This window comes from Bombina bombina, chromosome 5 (assembly GCF_027579735.1).
Source record: "Bombina bombina isolate aBomBom1 chromosome 5, aBomBom1.pri, whole genome shotgun sequence".
Classification (NCBI taxonomy): domain Eukaryota; kingdom Metazoa; phylum Chordata; class Amphibia; order Anura; family Bombinatoridae; genus Bombina; species Bombina bombina.
Window position 1 is genome coordinate 81,781,332 of NC_069503.1, and position 11,592 is coordinate 81,792,923.

At 39.4% G+C, this 11,592-nt stretch overlaps 1 protein-coding gene across 1 annotated transcript in view; it reads right to left on the reverse strand.

The window, feature by feature from the left end:
• The window catches only part of LOC128659924 (gastrula zinc finger protein XlCGF57.1-like), a 40,957-nt gene extending 29,570 nt beyond the window's left edge, over window positions 1–11,387 (reverse strand). The window contains exon 1 of the mRNA XM_053713511.1: window positions 11,270–11,387. The gene's annotated coding sequence lies outside the window, so the exon portion shown is untranslated. The remainder of the gene's footprint in view (window positions 1–11,269) is intronic.
• Window positions 11,388–11,592: the final 205 nt, after the last annotated feature.

An 11,592-nucleotide genomic window follows, 5' to 3' on the forward strand; every position in this document is an offset into this window, starting at 1 on the left:
TCACTAATGAGACCTATAAGACATATATATGTAACAGGGTTAGATTAGTAATGTCTATAGGGAGTGGAGGTGAGCGCCAAATAGGCTGAGGATGGGGAAGGGAGCACCTAATAGGCTGATAGTTGAAGAATAGTGCCCACAATGTGGGTTCTAAATTGTAGTACCGGTAATGTGAATGTGCAGAGATGTTTAAAATAGCGTTTATAAAATGGTGGTTAAAATTTAAAATGTTTATTCCACACAGTTGATTAAAATATCGGTGAACTTCTTATAAAACATATACAGTACTAAAAAATCATGGATCCATGTTACAATAACAAGAAGATGAAAATACACATAAAAATAAACATAAAAATACACAATAAAAATAAGCTGATACACTTAAGAACGGATGATAAAGGGTGACCTAATAGGCCAAGTGTCCTATTTAGGAAGGTACACCTTGGTACATTAACCACCATTTTATAAACGCTATTTTAAACATCTCTGCACATTCACATTAAGGGTACTACAATTTAGAACCCACATTGTGGGCACTATTCTTCAACTATCAGCCTATTAGGTGCTCCCTTCCCCATCCTCAGCCTATTTGGCGCTCACCTCCACTCCCTATCGTTTTATCTTTACATTGGGTACACTAGGGTACCCGCTGAGGAGAGCTAGAGGTATTCCCTATCCCCTTTCCCCATCTGTTTTTTGCGCAGGATATATATCCCCTCTTCTAACTGTCAATTCACCTAGATTAGTAATGTCTGCAGTGAGCACATAGTTACTGATAATCACTAATGAGGCCTATAAGACATATATATGTAACAGGGTTAGATTAGTAATGTCTGCAGTGTGCACATAGTTACTGATAATCACTAATGAGACCTATAAGACATATATATGTAACAGGGTTAGATTAGTAATGTCTGCAGTGTGCACATAGTTACTGATAATCACTAATGAGACCTATAAGACATATATATGTAACAGGGTTAGATTAGTAATGTCTGCAGTGTGCACATAGTTACTGATAATCACTAATGAGACCTATAAGGCATATATATGTAACAGGGCTAGATTAGTAATGTCTGCAGTGAGCACATAGTTACTGATAATCACTAATGAGGCCTATAAGGCATATATATGTAACAGGGCTAGATTAGTAATGTCTGCAGTGAGCACATAGTTACTGATAATCACTAATGAGACCTATAAGGCATATATATGTAACAGGGCTAGATTAGTAATGTCTGCAGTGTGCACATAGTTACTGATAATCACTAATGAGGCCTATAAGACATATATATGTAACAGGGTTAGATTAGTAATGTCTGCAGTGTGCACATAGTTACTGATAATCACTAATGAGACCTATAAGGCATATATATGTAACAGGGCTAGATTAGTAATGTCTGCAGTGAGCACATAGTTACTGATAATCACTAATGAGACCTATAAGACATATATATGTAACAGGGTTAGATTAGTAATGTCTGCAGTGTGCACATAGTTACTGACAATCACTTATGAGACCTATAAGACATATATATGTAACAGGGTTAGATTAGTAATATCTGCAATAAGCACACAGTTACCTGCTAATCACTAATGAGACCTATAAGACATATGTAACAGGGTTAGATTAGTAATGTCTGCAGTGAGCACATAGTTACTGCTAATCACTAATGAGACCTATAAGGCATATATATGTAACAGGGTTAGATTAGCAGACATCCCAACCTGCAAAAACTCATTTCAGGAAGGTGGCTTCTCCCGTTACAGTGCCACCCCCCCTCCCAGTTATATATTGGACACCTTGAAACCCTAAATAAGATAGAGACTTATCATTAACCCCTTAATGACCAAGGACTTACGCCACACGTCCTCAAAAAAAATACAGTTAATGACCGAGGACGTGTGGCGTACGTCCTTGGTCTGGAAAGCAGCTGGAAGCGATCCTGCATGCTTCCAGCTGCTTTCCGGTTATTGCAGTGATGCCTCGATATCGAGGCATCCTGCAATAACCCCCCTTGGCCATCCGATGCAGAGAGAGCCACTCTGTGGCCCTCTCTGCACCGGACATCGGTGGCCGGTAACGTTGGTGGGTGGGAGCAAGTCTGGGAGGCGGGTGGGCGGCCATCGATGTGCTGAATGGAGTGGAGGGGGGTGGGATCGGGAGGGGCGGGAGCGCGCATGGGAGCGCGCGCGTGCACGGGGCGGGAGAGGGAGGGAACCGCTGCACTACAGAAAAATAAACTGGGAAAAGTTAAAAAAATTTTTTTTTAAAAGCTGTAAATAAACAACTAAGGGACCTGGAAGGGGTGGGGGGTTGATCTTGGGGGGGGGGGAAGCTACACTACAGAAAAAGGTAATTTTTTTTAATAAAAAGGAACATTTTTTTACTAAACTGGGTACTGGCAGACAGCTGCCAGTACCCAAGATGGCGCCCATTAAGGCAGAGGGGGAGGGTTAGAGAGCTGTTTGGTGGGGGATCAGTGAGGCTGGGAGCTAAGGGGGATCCTACACAGCAGCATATGTAAATATGCTAAAAAACACACAAAAAAAGCCCAAATATAGCTTTTATTTTAGTACTGGCAGAGTTTCTTCCAGTACTTAAGATGGCGGGGACAATTGTGGGGTGGGGGAGGGAAGAGAGCTGTTTGGGAGGGATCAGGGGGTCTCATGTTTCAGGTGGGAGGCTGAGCTCTACACTAAAGCTAAAATTAACCCTGCAAGCTCCCTACAAGCTACATAATTAACCCCTTCACTGCTAGCCATAATACACGTGTGAAATGCAGCGGCATTTGGCGGCCTTCTAATTACCAAAAAGCAACGCCAAAGCCATATATGTCTGCTATTTCTGAACAAAGGGGATCCCAGAGAAGCATTTACAACCATTTGTGCCATAATTGCATAAGCTGTTTGTAAATAATTTCAGTGAGAAACCTAAAATTGAGAAAAATGTAAAGTTTTTTTTTATTTGATCGCATTTGGCGGTGAAATGGTGGCATGAAGTATACCAAAATGTGCCTAGATCAATACTTGGGGTTGTCTACTACACTAAAGCTAAAATTATCCCTAAAAGCTCCCTACATGCTCCATAATTAACCCCTTCACTGCTGGGCATAATACACGTGTAGTGCGCAGTGGCATTTAGCAGCCTTCTAATTACTAAAAAGCAACGCCAAAGCCATATATGTCTGCTATTTCTGAACAAAGGGGATCCCAGAGAAGAATTTACAACCATTTATGCCATAATTACACAAGCTGTTTGTAAATAATTTCAGTGAGAAACCAAAAGTTTGTGAAAAAATTTGTAAAAAAGTGAACGATTTTTTGTATTTAATCGCATTTGGCGGTGAAATGGTGGCATGAAATATACCAAAATGGGCCTAGATGAATACTTTGGGATGTCTACTAAAAAAAAAATATATACATGTCAATGGATATTCAGAGATTCCTGAAAGATATCAGTGTCCCAATGTAACTAGCGCTACTTGTGAAAAAAAATGGTTTGGAAATAGCAAAGTGCTACTTGTATTTATGGCCCTATAACTTGCAAAAAAAGCAAAGAACATGTAAACATTGGGTATTTCTAAACTCAGGACAAAATTTAGAAACTATTTAGCATGGGTGTTTTTTGGTGGTTGTAGATGTCTAACAGATTTTGGGGGTCATAGTTAGAAAAAGTGTGTTTTTTTCAATTTTTTCCTCATATTTTATAAATTATTTTATAGTAAATTATAAGATATGATGAAAATAATGGTATCTTTAGAAAGTCCATTTAATGGCGAGAAAAACAGTATATAATATGTGTGGGTACAGTAAATGAGTAAGAGGAAAATGACAGCTAAACACAAACACCGCAGAAATGTAAAAATAGCCTTGGTCCCAAACGGACAGAAAATGGAAAAGTGCTGTGGTCATTAAGGGGTTAAAGGGACATGAAACCCACATTTTTTTTTTTCTTTCATGATTCAGTTAGAGAATACAATTTTAAACAACTTTCCAATTTACTTCTATTATTTAATTTGCTTACTTCTCTTGTTATTTGCTGAAAGGTTTATCTAGGCAAGTTCATGAGCAGCAGAGAACCTAGGTCCTAGCTATTGATTGGTGGCTGCATATATATATATTGAATGTAATTGGCTTACCCATGAGTTCAGTTAGAAACCATTAGTGCATTGCTGCACCTTCAACAAATGATACCAAGCGAATGAAACAGATTTGATTATAGAAGTAAATTAGAAAGTTGTTTAAAATTATATTCTCTGGGGCGTGTCCTAGCAACGGCTCTGAGTAGTCGCACTCTTCTTGTGCTCCGGGTGAAAATGATATAACCCGCCGGTTATTGATATTATCTTACAGCACCTAGCAGTAATACGACTGGTATCGTATAGCTTTTCATCATTCATCACAGATATAGCACATTTTGCTGTGTTCATGAACCCAGAGGCAGAATAGGACAGTAGAGGCCTGTAGCGGCGGCTTTCTCACAGGCAGCGCTTCCCCCCCGGAATCCTGGGGTAACTTGCCATCATCGGACCTGTCCAATATTGAATCACTCAACTTTTGCTTAAAGAGGGACACAAACAATCAGCCACGAAAACCTTTATTATCCCTGTATTAAAAATGGCGACCGCAAGGAAAACAGAGCCGCTAGAAAACCTAAGTGACCACATGGCTAGATTTGAGGATCTATGCCGACACCTTATGGACAGCGCTCCTCTGGACTATTTGCTAGATCGGATCTCTGATGCGGATAAAGTGTTGGTTATTGCAGAGGGTAGGCTGAAGATAACTACATCTGCCATAGACACTCAGCAGGGGAAAAAACTTACACCTAGAGGCCTTTCCGGTATCAACGTACAAGCCAGCACAAACGGATGCACCGCCAGAGTCTTCAAACAGCGATCTTGCAGAAATGCCGGAGGAGGGACACACAAAGAAGACCAGGCACCTTCCGAAATATGGAGCGACTTCCCACAGATAAGAGGAAACTTAAGTACACATGAGGATGGAAGGGAATTTGTGACAGACTCTTGGGACTCTGCAAGTATGAACCAGGTATGCTTCTTGCTTGATATATTTACTCCGGATGACACTGCAAGCGATACCATTCCCCAAAAAGTGACTCCTCATGAAGGGTATGATAACATGTGGCCCTTAAATCCACTAGGGACTTTCAGAGACACTTGCTTCAATTTACTTCAGACATGGACCCAAAGAGACCACTGCAAAGAGATTGGGGCTCCTAACATAGAGACGCTTTCTTTCCTGCTCATTAAGCTTGGAGGCTGATTGAGCATTTATTCTACAATCTTTGAGTTGTTTACAGGTTAAAGACGCTAGTAAACGATCTGGGACACAGCATGGTTCCTTACACAGTTATATAGGTTATCACACCCCAGTTGGTGTTATGCTGTTTGCTGGTTTGATATTACCCTATGTTTATTTGCATGATGTATTGTTAGCCATAGTTCTAATGCACTAATCCCTATAATATTCTTATGCTATACTGTTTATGGTAGGCTGCCCCCAAATCCATAGCCCTTATAGTGTTTTTGGATACAGATATTATAACTTGTTCTGCTGCTAATGTTTCTGTACAGATGTCCTATGTGGGGGTTTGAGGGGCCCCCAGGGGGTCAATTTTGTTTTTTATATGTTATACAGAAACAAGGCACTAGCTGGTCCCCATTGCTTCAGATTCCAAAATATTTATGATACAGGTGCCGGTGTGGTTCCGCTGCCAATACTTTTGATGCATATGCTCTATGGGGGGGGTTTGTGGGGGGGCCCCCCCAGAGCGATACTTATTCACACTAACAGTGAAGGTGGCACTCTTATTAGCATACTGGGCCTGTATATCATGTTAATTGAACACTAGTCTCCCTTTTGTGGTCAGCGGCCGTGGCCACGGGAGGAATAAAAAGAGAGGAAGGAAAAACAAAAAAAAAAAAAAAAAAGAGGGTGAAACAAAACAAAAAACACATAAATATCAATAATAGAGGGGCTTTGCGGACCACATTTTGCGACACACCCTAACAACAGCTTGGGAGCACCGTGAAAATATCACAGTTAATACTTAGTTTCTGAAACTACATTACATGGGATTATGTTTTTTCAAAGGGTAGCTTTTTTGACCTCTAGACTGCTACATTTCCCCTCTCTATAAGTTCTAACATAAATTAACTCTATATCTTTGGATTTGGCAGGTCTGGTGATGGACACTAGTTAGTTTGACTAGTTATGTGTATGTCTTGTTTATGTTTATTCTAGCATTATCCCTACATGTTTTCTATATATTGCAAATAAGGATCCAAGAGTGGTCCATAATAGGTTTAATAGGGACCAAAATGAGGAAAATTAATTAAGAACCACCAGAATGTGTGTTGTATATCGCTGAATGTATATTTCTTATATCCTATTTTTTTTTTGGTGTCTCCAACCACTGTAATATGCAAATCCTCAATAAAAATATTAAAATAAAAAAAAATAAAAAAAATTATATTCTCTATCTGAATCATGAAAGAAAAATTTTGGGTTAAAGTAGCTTCCCACTGAAGTCACAAAAAAAAAAAAAAAAAAAGTAGATTTATTGCACAACCACATACAACAAACCTATTTTGCAGGGATCGTACGCTTGTTGAATACTTAAATATTTTAGAATATGAAGTTTAATTACGTGCAGTAAATAAGGTAGTAGTTGTGTTTTATTTTATTAGAATCAGTGGGGGCATTTTGGTTACTGATGCTTTGAGGGTTCTTTAATGTCCCAGCAACTAAAGGCATTCCTTAAAGAAACACTTTTCCGGATTTGGACCACATTGGATCATAGTACTTGGAGTTTCAGGGAGATTGCATTCCATTTGCTGGCATCAGGGAGCCGCTATTACAATCAGGGAGACTCCCTAAACTTCAGGGAGAGTTGGGATGTCTGCAGTAAGCACACAGTTACTGATTATTATTATTATTATTATTATTAGTAAAGCGCCGACAGATTCTGCAGCGCTGTCCATGGGTACAAGGATAACAGTACAATGGAGAAACAATACAATAACAGACAAATACAGGGGAAATTGAGGGCACTATTCCCGTGGGAACTTACAATCTAGATGGGTAGGAGGATGGGAAACAGGAGGTGGGGACTGCAGAGGTGAGAATGATAATCACTGCTGAGACTAGGGTTGCCACCTCAGCCATGTTTTCCTGGACACTTATGAGTTACACATGCTGCAGGGTGTGCAGGGAGGAACATGTATTGTTTTTCTGCACAGCACTATTCATATTCCTCCCTGCACACCCTGCAGCATGTGTAACTTATAAGTGTTATGTATTTTAAGGGACAGGTGGCAACCCTAGCTGAGACCTATAAGACATATATATGTAACAGGGTTAGATTAGTAATGTCTGCAGTGAGCACTTAGTTACTGCTAATCACTGCTGAGACCTAAGACATATATGTAACAGGGTTAGATTAGTAATGTCTGCAGTGACTGTGAGCACTTAGTTACTGATAATCACTAATAAGACCTATAAGACATATATATGTAACAGGGTTAGATTAGTAATGTCTGCAGTGACTGTGAGCACTTAGTTACCGATAATCACTGCCGAGACCTTCAAGACATATATATGTAACTTGGTTAGATTAGTAATGTCTGCAGAGAGCACACAGTTACCTGCTAATCACTAATGAGACCTATAAGACATATATATGTAACAGGGTTAGATTAGTAATGTCTGCAGTGAACACATAGTTACTGATAATCACTAATGAGACCTATAAGACATATATATGTAACAGGGTTAGATTAGTAATGTCTGCAGTGAGCACATAGTTACTGCTAATCACTGCTGAGACCTTCAAGACATATATATGTAACTTGGTTAGATTAGTAATGTCTGTAGAGAGCACACAGTTACCTGCTAATCACTAATGAGACCTATAAGACATATATGTAACAGGGTTAGATTAGTAATGTCTGCAGTGAACACATAGTTACTGATAATCACTAATGAGACCTATAAGACATATATATGTAACAGGGTTAGATTAGTAATGTCTGCAGTGAGCACATAGTTACTGATAATCACTAATGAGACCTATAAGACATATATATGTAACAGAGTTAGATTAGTAATGTCTGCAGTGAACACATAGTTACTGATAATCACTAATGAGACCTATAAGACATATATATGTAACAGAGTTAGATTAGATTTTGATAGAAAGGATAAAAAGGGAAGAATAAGAAAGAAGGGATGAGAAAAAAAAAAGAAAAAAAAAGGGAGGACGACTGATCTAGGTCATAACAGACCCGATCTTCAGTGTAGTCTTAATATCCAAAAAGAGGGGATCAGTTTCCACATGTGGTTCCAATTACGTTCATTGGTTCTGGATCCAGTCAACCCAGATCTCCCAGTAATCGTCTATGCGGTCTAGAGAGCTATACACAAATTTTTCCATTTTTACTAAAACGTGTACAACCTCGCAGACATCCGCCAACGAGGGTGGATCAGTCTGCTTCCATGCTCTAGCGATACACAGCTTGGTGGCAGAGACGATATATATTAACAATTGTTTGGAGTGTTCCGGTAGCCCGACATCAAAAACATGGAAGATAATGCATTGGGGGGTTAGTATCACGTCTTAATTTATTGAGTTCAGCAGAATCTCAACATCTCTCCAAAGAGGTTAATTTTGGGCATGCCCACCATATGTGAAGGTCAGAGCCCTCCCCCCCGCACTGTCGCCAGCATAATGAAGGTAACCCCTTAAACATCTTGGACAATCTAGCAGGGACCCTGTACCATTTCAGCAATATTTTAATATAACCTTCAAAAACTGTCACACAATGAATCGTCTTCTTCGTAAGAGTCACTGCTTTGCCAATATCCAATTCTGTAAGTGTTAAATTTAAATCTCTACACCAGGATTTAATCTGCCAGGGAAGTCCCTGAGAGTGATCTTTAAGGAGAGCCCCGTAATGAAACGTGAGGGGCCTGTAAGTCCCCAAGCCCCCTCGCCATCTCTCCTCGCACTTAGAGTATTGTCTGAAATTCTGTTTTGGGAAGTCCCATGATTTTATCAGGCTTAATAGCCTGTAGCTTTCGCATCTAACTGACAACGGAGGATCACTGATTGAGTCAGTAATCTGTGAAACAGACATCAGTTTGCAAATTAAGTAGAAATGTTCAGCTAACGTAATTTGTTTAGCAGCCCAAAACTCTATATGTATATTGGGTAAGTCCCATGTCAAGCCTCTCAATTGGTGTATAGGGGAGGGATGCAGGGCAATCTCTGGATGATGTTGAAGGCCATGAACTAATGATTTGTTTGACTATAGGGTTTTCAATATATTTAGTCAGGGATTTATAACTTGGAGCCCAAATGGTATCCGATAGATTCAAACCTCTCGGTATTGACAATTCTTCTAAGCCATACCAACCAGGTTGTTCTTCACATGGGCCCCAGGCCGTTATGTGAGATAGTCGCGTTGCCTCGTAATATAAAAATATATTAGGGAAAGATACACCGCCCCTAGCATATTCTCTCTGCATGATTTTATGACCAATCCTAGGAGACAATCTTATAATATTTAATATCCCATTAAAAAGGGACATTTACCCCTGTCAGATTATTACTTTATCGGCTTAGGGTCAGCAGAGTATATAAGGCACTTTTAAAATCAAGGCAACATGGCAGCAAAGGGTATTTTTTGAATAGACTCAGCTGTTGTGATTAAGCTTATGTAGGGCGTAGGGCAGAATACATACATAAAGAAATATATATCTAAAGCAAGAAATCCTCTCATTGCACAGAATTACATTAAAACACTTTTCTGTAATATTCTGCTTGTCCCACACTCCCTAACAAGGCGAATTATGTGTCCTGCAAATGTGCTAGTTGGTCTCTCTAGGGATCGTGTGACAAGAGACAAACACAGCAGGTGGTTTTGCGCAGTCACATTAGACATACATTACCGGCAGTATATGATCACATTAGACATACATTACTAGCAGTATATGATCACATTAGACATACATTACTAGCAGTATATGATCACATTAGACATACATTACTAGCAGTATATGATCACATTAGACATACATTACCAGCAGTATATGATCACATTAGACATACATTACCGGCAGTATATGATCACATTAGACATACATTACCGGCAGTATATGATCACATTAGACATACATTACTAGCAGTATATGATCACATTAGACATACATTACCGGCAGTATATGATCACATTAGACATACATTACCGGCAGTATATGATCACATTAGACATACATTACTAGCAGTATATGATCACATTAGACATACATTACTAGCAGTATATGATCACATTAGACATGATCTCATTAGACATACATTACCGGCAGTATATGATCACATTAGACATACATTAACGGCAGTATATGATCACATTAGACATACATTAACGGCAGTATATGATCACATTAGACATACATTACTAGCAGTATATGATCACATTAGACATACATTACTAGCAGTATATGATCACATTAGACATGATCTCATTAGACATACATTACCGGCAGTATATGATCACATTAGACATACATTACTAGCAGTATATGATCACATTAGACATGATCTCATTAGACATACATTACTAGCAGTATATGATCACATTAGACATACATTACTGGCAGTATATGATCACATTAGACATACATTACTGGCAGTATATGATCACATTAGACATACATTACTGGCAGTAAATGATCACATTAGACATACATTACTGGCAGTATATGATCACATTAGACATACATTACTGGCAGTATATGATCACATTAGACATACATTACTGGCAGTATATGATCACATTAGACATGATCTCATTAGACATACATTACTAGCAGTATATGATCACATTAGACATGATCTCATTAGACATACATTACTGGCAGTATATGATCACATTAGACATACATTACTAGCAGTATATGATCACATTAGACATACATTACTGGCAGTATATGATCACATTAGACATACATTACTGGCAGTATATGATCACATTAGACATACATTACTGGCAGTATATCACATTAGACATACATTACTAGCAGTATATGATCACATTAGACATACATTACTAGCAGTATATGATCACAATATGTGATGCCACAAACAAATCCTCACTAGGCCTGATCTCACACTAGTGTGCTGCTTTACATAAGTCTGTACGCGGGTTCTCATGTAATAACTCAGTTAGTAAAGTCTTACTGCAAACAGGATCCATTCCAGAGGGTCAGAACAAAGGTTTCACTCCTGCTCAGTCAGACGTCAGCCCTGTGTGTGTGTGTGACTGTGTGAGGCTGCACGCACCAGGCCGAGAGCATTGTGCTCTACACAGCCCCTCCCCTGTAGTGAGAGGGAGGGACCATCTGCAGTGACAACAAGGAACAACACCAGCCCTGTATACAAGAGCAGCAGTGACACCAGCCCTGTATACAGTAACCGCAGTGACACCAGCCCTGTATACAGTAACAGCAGTGACACCAGCCCTGTATACAGTAACAGCAGTGACACCAGCCCTGCATATAGTA